Source organism: Chiloscyllium plagiosum, chromosome 26, assembly GCF_004010195.1.
Source record: "Chiloscyllium plagiosum isolate BGI_BamShark_2017 chromosome 26, ASM401019v2, whole genome shotgun sequence".
In the NCBI taxonomy this organism is placed as follows: domain Eukaryota; kingdom Metazoa; phylum Chordata; class Chondrichthyes; order Orectolobiformes; family Hemiscylliidae; genus Chiloscyllium; species Chiloscyllium plagiosum.
Genome location: NC_057735.1, coordinates 16,197,611 through 16,203,786, shown reverse-complemented (window position 1 = coordinate 16,203,786; position 6,176 = coordinate 16,197,611). Strand labels below are relative to the sequence as shown.

Sequence of the window (6,176 nt, the reverse complement as noted above, 5' to 3'; positions counted from 1 at the left end):
CCCTTGACAAACTTATGTATTCCCTGCCTTTCCACAGCTGAGTCCAAACCTAAACATTGTTTCATGGATGCACACTTTACATAGTCTATAAATTGTCTTCATTCCACCACTAAGCTTCTTACTCCAGCTTTATAGTGTGTGTATTGTATGTATTTGTATGATTATTATTAATCATTTATTGGATATGGGTGTCACTGGCTGACTCAGCAGTTGTTACTTTTATCTATACCCCAATTCTTCATATCTTTTCGTCTGTGCACATTGGCAACCCTTTCAGAACTGAACCCATTACCACTATTTGCCTTTTACTCTCAGACCATTGTAGATACTTGCCTACTGTCTACTCCCCCTCTTTTGACCCAGTCATGACACCTCACTTTGCTCTCCTTTGGTGGTTGCTCTGTGTTCCCACTCCTTAGGTTACTTCCAAAATGTTTTTTCTTTATTCTTTCATGGAATTTGGGTATTGCTGGTAGAGCCACTGAATATTTCCACTCTTAGGTGACACTTGAACTGAGGCACTAAGCCATTTCAAAGTTGAGTGAACCATTATGGGCCTGACATCACAGAACAGGTAAGGGCAGTAAATTTCCTCCCCTAAAGGGCATTCATGAACGAGAAGACAGTTTGCAACAATCAACATTGCTCACAATTAGTGATAGGCTTCTACTTGCCAGATTATTTTCATCATCCTGAGATTACTAGTTTCAGAATTATTTAACTTTCTGAATTTACAAATGTTCTGCTGCATATTTAAATACATCTCAACTCCCTTGCTGTCAACCTTCATGTATTGCTCCCATACAACAATGTGTAACTTGGCCCTCAGAAAAAGAAAAATGGGAGTCCCAACATCACCACCATAAGTTACCTACTGTGGTGCTGAACAGGACAGAAGGAACGACCATAGAACTCTGGCTTGAAGGAGCTAATAATCCCACATAAAGTATGCAGGCTGCAGATGATCCTTCCATCCATGTCAGAGTGTTGGTTTCTCCGAAGGCTCACATCTTTGAGGCAGGTCATGTCAAGAGTCAGCAACATTCTGGAACTAGACCTCCACCCAAACAAAGCAGGTAGTCAAATGTTACCAGAGTTTGCCACAGCCCTGACTTTCTTTACTTCTGGATCCTACCAGTGATTTAATGGAGACATAGATTGACTCCTCATAAAACTGTAGAAAAACTGAAAGATTGGCTACTTTCTGTGTGCTGGCTGAGAAATAATTATTCAACTTAATCTCACTGCCAGCTCTATGACCATGTAGATTATGGTGTATCAAGTGCATATCCAAATTTTATTTTGTTATGACAAAGTGAAGGTTTTGTCTCTACCACTCACTTTGAAGCAATAAGTTCCAGACTCCTCCACCCTACTGGTGAAAAGAATTTACAACTGAACTTCCCTCTAAACTTTTTAATAATTCGTATCTCCTGGTTGTTGACCTTTTTGCTAATGGACATAGGTCTCTCATTCCACACTATCTAGTCTGCTCATAATATTGAAGACCTCAATTAAATCTTCCCTCTGCTGGGGTGAATTACAATAGTGGCAAAGAGTTTTGGATGAGGTTGTGTTTATGGACAGTGGAAGATGAGTTTGGGGCTAATGAATATGTGGATGAAGGTTTCAGCAGCAGGTAGGCTGAGTCAAGGATGGAAGCAAGTAATGTTGCTGAGATGAAAGTCGGTAATGTTTGTGGTGGAGATGATCTGAGGCTGTAAATAAACCATTCATTGAGCCAACCTTCAAATTCTTTCCAACAATTACAAGAAGAACATGAATCTCTATCACTGATACAGAAGCAATTTCAATTTAACTTACTGAATGGGAAACTCACCCCTATGGGTGAGTTTAAACAAGCATTCCACTAAAAATTAATTTCTATTGATGGCTGCAAACCAATATTTTCTGATCTGTTTAGATATAATTGTGTAATTTTAATCTTTGTGAAAACTCTTCAGTGCTACCTTTTAGAAGCTTTGTCATCCATCACAATACAGCTTATTTGGATTTGAAGCTCCTCAGTATGTAATTATCTGTTTGAATTTCCCAGGGAAAATGCAGGAATTTAGTTGCGGCAAAAAATATTTTTCTCTATTGAATTTTTAACTTGTCCTTTTATCGCTGGTAATTGTAAAGCAGCTGTTAGTCAATCTTGATGATTATCAAACCTGCTACATTCATTGAATTAGCAACTCTCCAGTTCCTGTGGCCATGTAGAGAAAAATAAATAAACAGATTTCAGTCAGACTCTGTTCCATTGTAAACAAGGTCACTTTGCCATGAACGTTGATCATTTTCATTTCTTAATGTTAGGACATTGACATCATATGATATTTTCATTTGAGATACTTAACCATGAACCAATAGATTTTTCATCTTAATGTAAATATTATAAAGGCAGGGGCAGTTTGACATTTTAACAAGCATGTCGCAAACACAGACATTGTCAAAAAAGCCAAATTTACACCCATTCTCTTTCAGTGCAGTTTCAGTGCAAATTAAAGCTCCTAAATTACCTATTCAAAATAGCATAGGTATTGTCTTCTATGACCTGAAGACCATAAATTATACAAATGATGTGACTAATTGTAAAGATGAGCTAAAACATTATCTTGGTGGTTACAGTTGTGTCAGACCATCTATAATTCTGAATAATTGTGAACTGTAAGATCCAAATTGAGATTTCAATTGCTCATGCTGGGACTACAAAATTTAGTGAAATATATGACATATCTAATGTTAATAATGAAGGGTTTTAGCATCAATTTCATGCCCCCATTATTGAATTTTGGTGTAGAGAGCAATCTGAGTTGAAGAATCTTCCATCCACTCTTTGAAATGAATGGGCAAAAATTGTTATGTCTTGCTAAATTTGTTGATGCAGAACAGAAAATCCTCCTGCTGTAGTTTTTGCAAGGCTAACAGTAATGGAACAACACAAATCAACCAGCAACTTATGATTTGTAACTCGCTTCACCTGACGAAGGAGTAGCGCTCCAAAAGCTTGTGATTTCAAATAAACCTGTTGGACTACCACCTGAAGCTGTGTGACTTCTGACTTTGCCCACCCTAGTCCAACACCAGCACCTCCACATCATGACTCTTTCTAAATTGTAAATTTCCACGGAGGGTCCTGTCTGATATATAAATGCTATGAGGATATTATGTCAATATCTACAGGAGTAGTTGAAATGCCCTGCATTTTATTAGATCCTCAATTATTTAAAAAGAGTGGAGAATGATTTTTAAGCAAAATGAGAGTGATTGCAATCAATTTATCTTCTGTGATTGCTTTGAAAAAAATATGTGAATCTATTTTGGAGGTAATGGAAACACAAAATAAAATTTATAATTTTCCGTCTTTGCTGCTGGGGCAATATAATGGATAATTATATTTGTATATGGCCCAATTTTCAGTCCATTGCAAATGTATGATTCTGGGATTCACATGTACAGTTTTCCATTTTGCATGCATGGTGTTCCACTACGCAGTGGGATTGTGCAATCTGCAAACGTGTCCATAGCCTAAAAGGAGTATGCTAATTTTATGCATGCTGAGTATTTCATACCATGCTTGTGAGATTTGAGGTTTTTACTCTGATAGTTTATAACATCTTCCGATTCTTATTTCTGTTAGAAACAAGCATAAGGGCCAAAGTTAATTTGACTTATTAAAAGTTATTTTGTTCTTCTGTCTCCACCAGCATAAGAAATTTCATCTATTTAATTTCTGGTGAGTTTAGAAGTACAAATCTCTGTCCAAAATGAAAGACCTCATGCTATCCTATTTGGAGAGGCATCTATTAAAATAAAGCTCAGTGTTAGCTTACAATTCCATGAAGCATTTATGTACCAATATTGCTAAAAATTCTAAGATATTACTTTGTAAGATACTCATTGACTTGATTAGCATTATGTCATTGTTTTTGACAATGCATTAAACAAAGAGGTATTTAATATGCACAGTTTCAGTTTTCAGTATGGACACACTTTTTCATCCTCTGATTATCTATTTCAAACAATGCTTTACTTTCACTGAGCTTTATGACTGTGCCTTTTGATAGACTTTAAATTACATGGTAAAGTTAGATGGCTTTTACTACATAAATTACATTATTTTATTCCCACATTGTTATGAAGCTGAAGGTGTGTACTGTACCTTTAAGAGAGAGTGAATGCTGTTTTGCACTTGCTTACAAGCACCTGTCCTATGACTAGCTGGTAATCTCAGAGTGTACTGGAAAACTGAAAATATGTAACACTTGGCTGCGAAATGGATAACTGAGTTTTGGTTGTTGTTTTGACAACACTTTGAATTTAGCTAATCTGTTTAAATTATGCCCCAGGATATTAAAACCTAATCAAGTTTGACTTTATTGTTTTTGCCAACCTCGGATCATTAAGATGATCCAATGTTTGGGGTATAAGCAAGCAGGCAATTTGAAAGTTGGACAGGGACCAACTTCCATGGACAGAGTAGCTGCCAGCAAAACACTCTTTATCAAAGGTACCTTTTTCATATGAAACGCCTTCACAGTAAAGAGAAAGAAGACACCCCTGGGAGATCTTTAGCCAGAAGAAGATAGACACTGATGACAATAACCGCTGTGTGGTTTTGTAATTAAGTTGATCCAATATTAATGTTTTTTTTATTGGAACCATATAATGTTATAGAGTTGGATGCAGATAATAAGCAGTTAAGAGAAAGGGGGCTTATTGTAAATAGTTGTAAATAATTGTTGTTTAATGACACTTTTAGAGTTAAGGAATAAATTAATGGTATTTTCTTTAAATGGTGGACTTCCTCAAATAGTGGACTCTCTGTTACTCATATTTTAACAGATTACAAGGCAAGGTGAGCTTTTCTGGGTGTTTGGTTTAATTAGCAGAAGGGTTCACCGCTGTGTCATAACAACATCAACCTTGACTATATCTTCTCCATTACAAGACAAAACTCATCATACTGTTTTAGTAGAAACTATTTAAAAGAGAAAATCTTACAAATGAATGGACGCAAAAACTCAGAATGGAATCTTATAGACATCTGAGCAATGAGGACTAGGAATTATGGACAATGTGTTTATAATCTCTCTTTGTACTCCTGAATGTCCAGAATCCTGGCTGGGCTAGGTTCCTGCCCATGAAATCCCTTCACTGCCTGGACTGTCCCTGTGAGTACTTTTGCCAATGCTGTACTTTCCCATTGTTTCCTCATCTCTGTAAGTACTTTTGCATCTGTAATATTTTACTTACACTAGCTGATTGGTATTCTGGTTTGTGACAGAATCGGAAGAAGGTCTGGTGAAACGAATCTCAACATCTGGAACATCTCACTCCATCTTTGATATTTTTGACTAGTGGCATGGTAGTTTCTTGCTAGGCAGTGGTGTGCTTCTAATTATGAGGGATTATTGTTTGTTGGTAGCCCAACTTGCTTCACTAATATTCAGTTTTCTCTTTCCAAACACACTGAACAAGCCAGATGTTGAGAAAATCTGATGGAAACCAGAGTGGGTACCTGACAGATATACCCTGCTGCTTGCTCCAAAAGACCTCCATGCTGCATGTGAGCAAAGTACATAGAGTCATAGAGATGTACAGCATGGAAACAGACCCTTCAGTCCAACCCATCCATGCTGACCAGATTTCCCAACCCAATCTAGTCCCACCTGCCAGCACCCAGCCCATATCCCTCCAAACCCTTCCTATTCATATACTCATCCAAATGCCTCTTAAATGTTGCAATTGTACCAGCCTCCACCACTTCCTCTGGCAGCTCATTCCATACACGTACCATTCTCTGTGTGAAAAAGTTGACACTTAGGTCTCTTTTATATCTTTTCCCTCTCACTAAACCTACGCCCTCTAGTTCTGGACTCCCTGACCCCAGGGAAAAGACTTTGCCTATTTACCCTAACCATGCCCTTCATAATTTTATAAACCTCTATAAGGTCACCCCTCAGCCTCCGACGCTCCAGGGAAAACAGCCCCAGCCTGTTCAGCCTCTCCCTATAGCTCAAATCCTCCAACCCTGGCAACATCCTTGTAAATCTTTTCTGAACCCTTTCAAGTTTTACAACATCTTCCGATAGGAAGGAGATTAGAATTGCATGCAATGTTCCAACAGTGGCCTAACCAATGTCCTGTACAGCCGCAACATGACCTCCCAA

General features: G+C 37.7%; 1 protein-coding gene across 1 annotated transcript in view; it reads left to right on the top strand.

Moving 5' to 3' along the window:
* LOC122563131 (cleavage and polyadenylation specificity factor subunit 6-like) overlaps window positions 1-6,176 on the top strand; it is a 92,584-nt gene that overhangs the window by 69,300 nt on the left and 17,108 nt on the right. The gene's annotated exons all lie outside the window — the stretch shown is intronic.